This window comes from Macrobrachium nipponense, chromosome 20, assembly GCF_015104395.2.
Source record: "Macrobrachium nipponense isolate FS-2020 chromosome 20, ASM1510439v2, whole genome shotgun sequence".
NCBI classification, from domain to species: domain Eukaryota; kingdom Metazoa; phylum Arthropoda; class Malacostraca; order Decapoda; family Palaemonidae; genus Macrobrachium; species Macrobrachium nipponense.
Window position 1 is genome coordinate 49,690,892 of NC_061089.1, and position 13,468 is coordinate 49,704,359.

The following is a 13,468-nucleotide window of genomic DNA, read 5'->3' on the forward strand; positions in this document are numbered from 1 at the left end:
GGTCTGTTAATCTTTCAGAAAAAAAAAATAAGAATGAAAAAATTAAAAAGTTGATTGCATTATCACCGTCGAAAGAGTGCGCGTGTTTAAGCCATGAGAGAGTTACAAATGTTGTCTGGTCATTTTATCTTTAAAAGGATTGCTCTCCAACGCCTTCAGGAGTAGATAAGAAATTTCTGTTTATAATTATATATATTATATATATATATATATATATATATATATATTATATATATATATATGTGTGTGTGTGTGTGTGTGTGTGTGTGTGTGTGTGTGTGTATGGACATATGTGTTTGTGTTTGACAGTTGTCTATTGCTCCTCATAATTACTCTTAGACTGGTGCTTCTTTCATAATTTTACTTTGTGGAAATTAGTAACCGTTAGTTAAGCGGTCGGCTTATCGCTTTTTTTTTTTTTTTTTTTTTTTTGTTTTTTTTTTTTTTTTTAACTCCTTCTGCAACCCCTCACCCTCCTTACTTTTTTTCGCGCTTAGGTTAGTTAAGGATATTATGCCCCTCCTCCATATAGCCATCGCTTTAAACGATAGCAATATTAAAATGTTGCAGCTGCAAAGGAAATGCTCAATAACGTGCCCTGCCTTTGCAGAAGATAAAAACATCACTCGGCCGCCATTTTGGCGTGACAACGAAACATGGTCTACGTTTGGCAAATGAAGGTACCAACGCGTGTCACGGCCGACGTGTAATTATATCCGGTAGTTTTGGTTAAAAACCGTGTCACAGTAATTAGAACACGCACGCATGGACACTAATCCCTACTATGGGAGCTCCGTAAGTATAATCGTTGTTATCTTATATATCAGCGATAACTACTTTTATCTCAAAAAAAAAAAAAAAATGATGAAGAATTAAGATACTGAAAAAGGAACTGCTCTTTTGCCTATCTTATGTCCTAGGGCGCTAATGGCTTTACACATTGAAGTTAGGTTTTTAGCAGAGGGACTATTCTTCTGAAAGAGCGGAAACATCTTTGTTATGCACCTAAGTTCTGCGGTTATCGGAAGTGTAATACAAAGGTAAAAAGTTTAGATAAATATATATTTCATATCGGCATTTTATGAGAGCATTTTTAACGAGATTAATCTCTGTAAAAGAATCTACAAGGCAATGCTGACACGTTAGCTTCATATAATTTGTTTCATAGCCTCTTATATTTGTTGCAAAAAATCAGCAAGAAGTTAAGATTATGTAATTAACATTTTTAAATTCCATAGCATTTCTGCACGCCCAATAGTTGGGGATAAATGCCAATGTCTTAAAAAGGTTCTATTATCTGCACTATTGTAGTCACTCACGTTGATTCCATAAAGACACTCGAAATAAAAATTAGAATTTAGTATATGACCGTCAGGTAGTCACTTATTTTGTGATGAATTGTATACTCGTACCCTTTCAGTTCATATAGAGATTATTTTGCTTATCGTAATCCGTTTTCCTGCACACCTCACCCCCCTTAATAAGCTTGTGGTTTTCATTCCTCAGTCAGGCTTGTATGAATTCATTATGTTGTTATGAAGTGACATTTTTATAATGTTCAAATAGCTGTTCATTGAACAGTTCAATGCTATTTAAATTTTGGCGTTCAAGTAAGTCAAAGCATCTTTGGGATTTCCTAAGTCTGCAGCCAAGAAGCTGGTTGTGCTTTTTAAATTTGTCATTTGTATTCATTGAATAGTTTTCTAGATTCCTGTGATATCTATCTATCTCTGAATTATATATATTACCCTTGGACGTTTCCTCTATTTATTGAATTGGCTCCTCCCTGAAAATTTGGTTTATCTTAACTCAGTTGAAATGGTTGCATCTTATTCTTTTTACAAATATTACTTTGATCCTTGCTTTTTGAGAGGTTCCGTATGTATACAACGAACTAGTATCTATACTTGAAACTTTCCTAACCTTACAGAGAGGGAATCTTTAAGGAACATTGCACAGATTTTGCTGCATTCCAGCAATGATAATGATTTGCAGGAAATATTAATGATATGACAGGTTAAAATATTTGCACTTTTGTCATTTGCATAACGTTTTTTGAAAATCAAGTTTTTGGAAAAAACATAAACAAATTGTGTACCTAGAATGTTACAGAATAGGACGTGTAAATTCAAATAACAAAGACTGGGTTGTTCTTAAATTCCAGAATAAGTCTTGTGAAATATCTTCATTTGATTCGCCAGTGAACATTGTAATTAGTGTAACCCCCTCCTCTCTTCTCCCTTTCCCCCCACGCCTTCTTCTTCCTTTTTTTTATCGATAATGGATGCCCTTGAGATCTCGGTGTGTGGTCTCCAGCTAACCATCGGCTCGTTGAAGAAACAACAAGATGGCGCCCGAGATAAGGAAATGTAATCCCTTCCATGCATGACCATGGCCGGCCTGAGAGTGAACAATTCGATCTGATAGAACGCCGGGTCTCTCTCTCTCTCTTCTCTCTCTCTCTCTTTGGGTATCTGGGCATCTCCGTGCGTTATCTGGGTAACAGAGGGGGGGGGGGGGGGGGGGGGTGTCGGAATTAGATCTGGTGGGGTGTTCTTGCTCTCGTTAAATATGATTTTCTTCGAGGGTATTATTTTAGCATAGTTTTATTCGTCTGTTTCTGTGGCTTTTGTGTATGCGTATATATATATATATATATATATTATATATATATATATATATATATATATATATATTATATATATATATATATATATATATATATATATATATATATATATATATATATATCATTACCAAATGGCATACACACACATATATATATAAATATATATACATATATATATATATATATATAATATATTTTATATATAATATTATGACTTAAAATTGTATATTTCTTTTTTTTATTTTCATCCATAACATTCTCTGCCTCTCTCCCTCTACTCTTATGGTGCCATGCTTAATATCACCTTTTTTTTTTTCTATCTTATCGCCTCTCATTACATTGTGGGACCCTCACTCCCCTCTCTTTCTCTCTCCTCTTTCCTGCCTGCCTGCCTTTTCCTTTTGGATGATGGAAGAAGCCTGGGAGACAACTAAGCACCTATCGATGGAATAATGAAGGCCAATTTGCATTCTCACCCTTGCTTGTCGTTTCCCTATTTTATTCCTTCCAGCAAAATGTTGGCAGCCATTGCTCGAGCAACGATTTGCCCTTTGATACCTCAGGATAACTCGGGATTGCAAAGAGTGGGGGGAGGGAGATGGGTGAAGTGGCCAGAAGAGAAATAGAGAGAGAGCGGGAGGGGGTGGTAGGTGGAGGAACTAAATTGCTCGTTGATATTACTGTAAAGCTCTAGTTTCTTAGAGAGGGGGAGAGGGTAAGGGGAGATGGGATGTGGTGTAGGAGGATGGTCGGCCTTTGGATGGGATGGTCCTAGAACCCCTCTCTCTCCCTCCCCCAACCCCATCAGATAAAAGGACCCATCGGGAGAATCTGTGATAAACGGATAGCAAGCTGGTCTGGTTTTAACACGCTATCAATGCTCAGGGGGTGGGGGGCGGGGGAAGGACGGTTTTACCTAGGCCCTTTGGCTGACAACCCTTCAAATTAGTATCATTGTTATCAATGCCGAGATGTCCCTAGTACATTGCAGGAACCTTTCTGTCTCTCTTCGTTGCCGTTCTCGAAAGTAAACAATAATTATATTAGCAGTAGTGAAAGGAGAATTATAATGATGATGAAAGTGAGTGATGGTGATAGAAAATGAACGACGTGGGAAAAATACTATTCTACTGAAAGTTGTTTGAGTGTATGTATTTGTGTTTTCTAATGTACTTAAGTATAGAGTGTAAGTGTGTGTGTGCTTTATAATGTACTCAAGTATATAGAGTGTATGTGTGTTTTACAATATACTCAAATGTAAATAGAGTGCGTTTTGTGATGGGGGGGGGGGGTGTTGCGTGCGCGCGCGCTGATTTGCAATGTACTCACACATAAACAGATGGAAAATACTGACTTTGTGATTCGCACACACTGTAACTTTTACCCCGAGTGTAAACTCCATAATCTTCTGCTTTTATCTTCGGAAGATTTATAGGATTTGCCATTGACTTTTCGTCTCATGGAATTTAACCGTAATCTCCTCTTCCATTTTATTTATTTATCTATTTATTTATTTTTTGCAAAGATCTGAGTGACATTTCTGGATTCCCTGTTGATCCTGCGCATTTGATCTTGCTTTTGAATACTATTGGTGATAATGGTCTTGATTATTATTATTATTATTATTATTATTATTATTATTATTATTATTATATTATTATTATTATTATTATTATTATTATTCGTCCGTGCTTTGAGATTTAAATATTTTATTAAACACCTTTCGTATTATAAATGGTCACTGAACTTTAACTCGGTCATCTTTAGAGACTAATCTGAATTTATTAATAAGAATTGTGTAATCTGAATCAAATCGTGGTTGGTACCTAATCGCAACTCAATCCTCATTAAAACCCAACCTAAACTCATACATCTTTAAAGACTAATCTGAATTCAGTAATCTGTGGAATGTAATCCAATCTCAAATCATGTTTACAACCTAATCAAACTCAATAGTTACACGAATCTAATCTAAATTCAGTCTTCTTAGAAACTAATATAAACTCAGTACATACAAGAATCTTATCTAAACTCAGTCTTCTTAGAAACTAATCTAAACTCAATAGTTACACGAATCTAATCTAAATTCAGTCTTCTTAGAAACTAATATAAACTCAGTACATACAAGAATCTTATCTAAACTCAGTCTTCTTAGAAACTAATCTAATCTCTATAGTAACAAGAACCTAATATAAACTCAGCCTCCTTAGAAACTAAGTTTAAGAAGCTAATGTTTACAAAATTCTAATCTAAACTCAGCCTTGTTAGAACCTAATCTAGACGTAGTCATCTTCAGAAGCTAATCGGAACTCGATCGTCTTTTGGGCGTAATCTAAATTCACTCAACTTTAGAACCTAATGTAAACTAATTAGTCTTAAGAACCTAATGTAAACTCAGTCATAACTTTAGGGTCTATTCTAAACTAAGTCGTCTTAAGACCTAATCTAAACTCATCATTTTTAGGATCTAATTTAAACTCAATCAGCTTTAGAACCTAATGTAAACTAATTAGTCTTAAGAACATAATCTAAACTCAGTCATAACTTTAGGGTCTATTCTAAATTCAGTCGTCTTTAGGACTTTATCTAAACTCATTAGTCATAAGAACTAATCTAAACTCATCATTTTTAGGATCTAATTTAAACTCAATCAGCTTTAAAACCCAATCTAAACTAATTGGTCTTACGAAACTTAATCTAAACTCAGTCCTAACTTTAGGGTCTATTCTAAACTCTTTAGGACTTGATCTAAACTCATTGGTCATGAGACCTAATCTAAACTCATCATCTATAGGACTTAATCTAAACTAAATCAGCTTTAGAACCTAAGCTGAACTAATTAGTCTTAAGAACCTAATCTAAACTCAGTCATAACTTTAGGGTCTATTCTAAACTCAGTCGTCTTTAGGACTTGATCTAAACTCATTAGTCTTGAGACCTAATCTAAATTCATCATCTTTAGGATCTAATCTAAACTCAATCAGCTTTAGAATATAATCTGAACTAATTAGTCATTAGAACCTAATCTAAACTCAGTCGTCTTAGAACCTATTCTAAACTTAGTCCTTTTCAGAAGCTAATCTGAACTCGATCGTCTTTAGGACCTAATCTAAACTCGCTCACCTTTAAATCCTAATCAAAACTAATTAGTCTTAAAACCCTAATCTACACTCACCCCTAACCTTAGGATCTAATAAAAACCCAATCGTCTGAAGGACCTAATCTAACCCATCATCTTAAAGACCTAATTTTAACTCATCATCTTTAGGATCTAATCTGAACTCATCATCTTTAGGAACTAAACTCAATCTGCTTTAGCAGCTAATCTAAGCTCAGTCGTCTTTAGAGACTAGTCTAAACTCTTTATCATTAGAACTTAAACTAAACTTGATTGCCTTTAGAATGTAATCTAAACTCAATCGGCTGTAGAAGCTAGTCTGAATTCAATCATATTTAGAAGCTAATTTAAACTCAGTCATCTTTAGAAGTTCTTCTAAACTCAATCGTCTGTAGAACCAAATCTAAACTCGGTGGTTTTTAGGATCTAATCCAAACTCATAATCTTAGCTCCATCATAGAGGTAACTTTTTATTTGATGACTTGACACCTTAACTCTCGGATTGTGAATTGACATTTTAACTCCGTTAATGATTTAACATCTCACTTCGATGAGTAACAAGACATCTTAAATGCGGGGTGGACACACGAACTCTGTTTAAATGAGCTGACATCATGAGTGATGCCATGTCATAAATGAGATGAACCACATTTTTATATTATGATGATGTCCGTTTCTTCTCTCTACTCAATGCGTGACCGTATGGGTGTTAACCTAAGTCACTGTGATGCCTTTGTATTCGTTTTATGGAATGTGTACAAAACACGGACATAAAAACACGCTCGCATTCAAACAGACGGGATAATCTGATGATCAAATAACCCCCTTTCCTTTTTTTTTTTTTAGCAGAATTCAGGCGGGGGAAATTGTTGAGTCCCGATCAATCATTCATAAATGTGGATATCAGTAAACTAATTATCGTCATTTAACATCAAAGGTCACTTTTTAATTTTTCTCCTAAATATGTTTTGTCTCTTAATTGGGGGATCACCGTCCACTTATAATTGGCACTTTTTTTCTTTTCTTTTTTTCCCTTTAATGTTTTGTGTCGGGGTAGTGGTAAAGGGGAATTTGCTGTTGTATCTGATGTTGTTGTTGTTGCGTTGTTGTCTTCATGGATCTTTAAGTTGTTATCTGTATTGTTTTTTAGATCATCATGTTGTTCTTATCGTTGCTTTTGTTGTTGTGTTGATTTCGTGGATCTTCATGTTGTTATGTTGTTGTTTTCATGGATCTTCATGTTGTTATTGCTTTAATAGATATCATGTTGTTGTCTTATTGGATTATCTTTGGTTGTTATTGTTGTTTTTTGTCTTTTCTGTTCGTCAAGATGTTGCCGTTCCTAGGGGTCATCAGGCTTTTGTTAGTGTTGTTGCTTTATAGATCATGAAGATACATACATATATTATTATTTTCATTAACCGTCATTGTGTTGTTTTTTATAGGTCTTAATGGAACGTACTTTTGTTGTTTACACTGTCACTGTGTATCCTCAGGCTTTTGTTATTGCTGCTGCTTTATAAATCATTGTCATTGCCGTTGCTTTATCATTATTGAGATACATATATTATTATCTTTATTAGAATCGTGTTGTTTCTATAGGCCTTACTGTTGTTGTCTTTTTGTTTCGTCATGTTGTCATTGTCACTGTGTATCCTCGCAATGTTGTTATTGTTGTTGCTTTATAGATCATATGTATATATATTTTATATTTTTATTAATCATCATCGTGTTGTTTTTATAGGCATTTATGGACCGTACTGTCGTTGTCGTTTTGTTTCGTCAAGTTGTTGCTGTTACTATGGATCCTCAGGCTGTTGTTATTGTTGCTGATTTATAGTATGAGATATAAATGCTATTATTTTAGCTAATCGTCATCGTGTTGTTTTTATAGGCCTTCATATAGTTGTATGTATGGTTCGTCGTGTAATTGTTGCTGCATATATGGATAGCTTCCTGGGATTGGTTAAAAAGAATTTCAATATATGGTGATTTAATTGTAACTGTGGACGTGGATTGTGGATTCCTATAAATCCTTACAGGTTTGGGATATAGGCACCCTTAAAATTTCATTAACCTGTCATGCAAGATTTAGAGTTACATTGTCGGGAACAAACTTTTCTTTGGGAACATAGCCGGGAACAAACTTTTCTTTGGGAACATTGTCGGGAACAAACTTTTCTTTGGGAACATTGTCGGGAACAAACTTTTCCTTGGGAACATTGTCGGAAACAAACTTTTCTTTGGGATGCTTCAGATCGCACGGTAATCAGTACTGGATGTGCCATTTCCACCCTACAAGTGCTGACAACGATTTGTGATCTAAAACCTGCAGATTACTATCACCTATCCATTTCGTTTGGATGAAAAATATAACCTTAGTTAAGGTTCATAGGTTAATTGATACCTAAAATGTAGTTTTAGTTATTGTTCATACGTTAATCTGATACCTAAAAATGTAATCTTTTGAAGGAATCATAGGTTAATTTGATACCTAAAAATATAATCTTAGTTAAGGTTCATAGGTTAATTTGATACCTAGAGATGCAATCTTAGCTAAGGGATCATAGGTTAATTTGATACCTAAAAATGTTATCTTAGTTAAGGTTCATAGGTTAATTTGATACCTAGAGATGCAAGCTTAGCTAAGGGATCATAGGTTAATTTGATACCTAAAAATTTATCGTAGTTAAGGATTGTAGTTTAATATGATTCTTAAAAATATAATCTTAGTTAGGGGATCATAGGTTAATTTGATACCTACAAATGTAATCTTAGTAAAGGTCCATGGGTTAATTTGATGCCTAAAAATGTAATCTTAGTTAAGCCTCATAGGTTAATTTGGTACCTAAAAATTTAATCTCAGTTAAGGTTCATAGGTTAATTGGATACCTAAAAATGGAATCTTAGTTAAGGGAGCATATGTTAATTTGATACTTATAAATGTAATGGTAGTTAAAATTCATAGGTTGATTTGATTCCTACAAATGTAAGCTTAGTTAAGAGATCATAGGTTAATTTGTTACCTAAAAGTGTAATCTCACTTAAGGATCATAGGTTAATTTGATACTTAGAAATTTTATCTTAGCTAAGGGTTCATAGGTTAATTTGATACCCAAAATTGCAATCTTAATTAAGGTTCATAAGATGATTTGGTACCTAAAACTTTAATCGTATTTAAGGTTTATAGGTTAATGTGATTCCTAAAAAAGTAATCCTAGGGGATCATAGGTTAATTTGATACCTACTAATGTCATTATAGTTAAGGTTCCTAGGTTAACTTGATACCTAAAAATGCAATCTTATTGAAGGTTCACAATTTAATTTGATACCTAAAAATGTTATCTTATTTAAGGATCATAGGTTAATTTGATACCAAAAAATGTAATCTCAGTAAAGGTTCATAGATTAATTTGATACCTAAAAATATAATCTTAGTTAAGGGATCATAGGTTAACTTGATGCCAAAAAATGTAATCTCAGTAAAGGTTAATAGGTTAATTTGATACCTAAAGATATAATCTTAGTTAAGGGATCATTCGTTAATTTGTTACCTAAAAATGTAGTTTTGGTTAAGGGAGACCACAGGTTAACTTGATACCTAAAAGTGTAGTTTTAGTTAAGGTTCGTAGGTTATGTAATTTGATACTTAAATGAAAACTAATCAGTTTCCTGCGAGCTTAGATTTAAGAGTGTCTGTTGGTTGGTAAGTTCAGATGTCCACACCAGGCTTTCTGTTTTTACGCCACAGCACACTAAACTTGTGGGAAGTTGGTACTGGCATATGACTGGCTTGAAATCCAATAAACTAGCTGATGTTTAAGAACTCAGAATCCACGAAATAAGGTTTTTAACACTGACGAAGCTCTCATCTGGGGGAAAAAACTTTTCTTTTTTACTTTCTGTCTTTCTTTCTTTCTTTAGCTGAAAACTCGTAGGGAGAGAATCATTAGACTATAAACCCAAGAGGTCCGTAAGTGAAATCAGCCTGCAGAGAGAGAGAGAGAGAGAGGAAAAGGTAAGAAATAAACATATTTGTAGGTCTTGAGCTCCTACCTAAAAGTAGGATCATTTAAGCATCTGCAGTTGATGTGATGGACTTGGGTCTCTTGTCCTTCATCACAAGCATCAAGAACCAGATCACTGTCATTACCTGTGGAATGGGGCTTTTTTTTTCAGGATGCTGACCAACAAGGGGGACGGATTCAAGATGGAGGAAGATTATGAGGGTAGCAAAGAAGGAAAAGAATGAGTATGCTTTGTTGGGGGAGGAGGAGGAGGAGGAATGAGCAAAGAGCGTTCCTCGGAGATCTTTTTCTCTTCTTTTTCCTTCTCGGTGCGAGTCCATGGTGTCGAGATACGCAACATTTGTTGAGGAGATGAGAACCTCCCTCAGTGCATTGCGAGGGCCATGGGGTATCTGTGGCAGGGGCATGGCAGAAGATGGTCGGATGCAAGGGGGTTTGAATAGCGGGAGAGGGGGGAGGTGTCCCGCGGAGAGGGAGATGGTGGAGAGAAGACCTCCTCATCAATCTTATCAGACCGGGCAACAGAGCTGCCATTTTGTACCAGAGGAGGGTCCGGTTCGGATTGCATGTCTTGCACCGAACAGTCCAAGGGTAATCGAAACCACAGGCCTGCAATTTGCCATAATGAATAATGCCAAATTATTGTCATTGCCCATGCAGCGCTCAGACTGCGCTGACATCGGTATAGAATCCACCATATATGTAATTAGGAGGTATTTCTGCTTAATACTCCCTCCTCCTCCCGTACCTCCTACCCAGCCCAGCCCTCCACCCTGTGCCTACTCTATCTCCTGTTCCCCCTCCCTCCTCATTTATTGCTAGTCCTCCTGCCGCAGTCTTCTGCTGATTCTCATTCTCCTTTGCAGGTTTGCAAAGAACGATCGGTCTTTGTTCGTCGTGTTTTGATCTCGAAGCATCTGCCCCGAGGCGGGGGACTTTCACTGGTGCCCTCTGGTGGCGTCAATGACTATTGTTGTCGTCGGATAACATGGTTTTCAATCAATTGGGTCTTTCGATCAAGAAAAACGTCTGATAACGTAACAATAGTTCTTTTTGTGTATACAATGGGTTGATGGTGACCTTTGGGGTCGTAACGCAAGTTGAATCGAATAATCTATTTGTAGGTTGTTTTTATTGGAAGTTTTTTTTTTTTTTTTTTTTTTTTTTTTGCTGAGTATCTGTTTATGTATGTGATCTAAGAACAATTTTGACGTCATCATTTGCTTAGGTATAAAAGTTTTTGTAAAAACTTACCTATTTGAGAACTTTATTTTAGCACAAAAGAGAATGATAAAAGAAAGTAATATTACGGGTTAGAATTCATCTGATTAAGACTAAACTAACCTGTGTAAATTATTTAAACTTGATTTTATCAGTAAAATAGTAATGACTTACATCAGCAAAAAACTAAAAGCCATTATATTTTTCTTTTGAATTTTCCATTCATAGATGTGAGAAAAATGCATTAGTAAAACGTAATCGATTTTGATGCTATTGATTGATTCAGTTGTAATTTAACCTGACTTAGGTGAACCGAATGTCTTAGTGCAGTAACATCACATGTTTTAAGCAAAATGAAAAATACACAATTTACTGACGTCGAATGACGCATAAATATTCCGTAGGGAATTAAACATTTCAATAATTATATATACATACATACATACATACATACATACATACATACATACATACATACATACATACATCATCATAGCACAGTATTATTATTATTACAATGTCCTCCCTGTCCCGAATAATATTATCATTATTATTAGTATTATTTGCTGGAAATTGGGAAGATGACATCTTTTGGAGTTACCTGCTTCAAGAAATGCGTGTAAGATATATATGTATGCATGTATGTGTATATATATACATATAATATATAAATATATTATGCATATATATTACACTTTTCCTATTCCTTCATTCATCCAATATACCTCTTTTCTACTTGTTAAGCTGAACTTTCTAACAACCTGTTCCAGTTACAGGTACCAAGTTGCTCTCTGCCGCTAAGGTGTTCATTATTGAAAGTTTAAAAAAAAAAAAAAAAAAAAAGTCAGGGGAATGGCGGTGCGGGGGGGTTGGGGTCGGCATACCGTTTTCTGAGCTCGACCCCTAATTACAATTATCTTACGGAAACGACTCTGCTCAGTCAGCATAAGCATGACGGACCTTTTACGCCGTTATCATATGCATCGGAGTTAATGGGGTGCAAGGCTTTTTCCCCTTTTCACTCTGGGTAAGGTCAAGTGACTAACAGACGCGGTTTCAGGTCAAGATTCTGCTGTTGACTTCGGCTTGCGCTTACATGCATTCACAGTATTTATACATCCGACGCTCATATGTAGTAGTCGTGTATATATATATATATATATATATATATATATATATATATATATATATATATATATATGTATGTATATGTATATATGTACACATCTACTATGCACACACATATGTGTGTAGTTATGTGTATGTATGCTTCCGTTGATGATTATCCTTACATGCAGAATCCCGGCGCTCTCCATAAAATGACATTTATCACAACATTAATACGATACATAAGCCTACAATATTGAAGACCTACTCTTTAATATATTGCATACATCATGAAGTCTTCATGTCTGACGCAAATCAGTGTATTCAACAGAACTTAAACTCGCCTTAAACCACAGTCAGCCGAGACGGATTCGGACGAGTTGAAAAGCGCTTCGAGACGCGCGTCGCGGAGCCTTGCTTAAGAATGCGAAAGAACAAGTCCCGAATCCACCCAAATTACAACACGGGGCGATCGTAATTCGAGGTAATTCGTTACGGGTGACTTATGGAAGCGGCAGTTCCTTCCATCAGTAATAACTCTCATGGCCCCTTTCAAGCCAGATATCCCCATGATTTGGCAAAGGAAACTCTCACTCAAACTAAATGCCTTCATCTTTCGTTAAATTGCATGTTTGTCGCTCTCAAAAATTCTCTCTCATCTTCTTCTTCTTCTTCTTCTTCTTCTTCTTCTTCTTCTTCTCCTTCTCCTTCTTCCTCTTATTATTATTATTATTATTATTATTATTATTATTATTATTATTATTATTATTATTATCGTATAATGTGAACCCGGAATGACAATTTGGCTGGATTTCGATGAACCGTTTCTTGGAAAGAAATGAATGAGACTTGTAAGGATGAGAGGGAAAGGGGTATGGAGAGAGGGATGAATGGGAGAGAGCGAAAGGGAGAGAAGGTATGATGATAGTGAGAGGATGATAAAAGAAAGAAAACCAGAAGGAAGTTGAAAGCAGGGAGAGGAAGAAGTTGAAGGAGGAATGATTGGGAATCCAGATGGGAAGAGTGAGAGAAAGGGAAGGAAGGGAGAAAGAAAAGGACGAAGAAGGAAGAAGGGAAATGGAGAGAATAGATCAAAATGGAGAAAGGAAGACATAGATGGTTGTTGGTGTTTGGTTTTCCAGACGAAAAATGGTTTGATGTCATGAATGCTAATTTGCATCTGTTATTATAGTACTTAATGTGAGGTCACATTGCGAGGTAATTATACTATTTACTTGATAAAACTTCATTAAAAAGGAAAAAATCCATCAAAGAGAAGAGTTACATGTAGGAATAGAAAAAATATCATTCAGAAATGTACGTCAATGAAGAAGAGTGGAGCAATGACAGAAAGTAGACATTTTG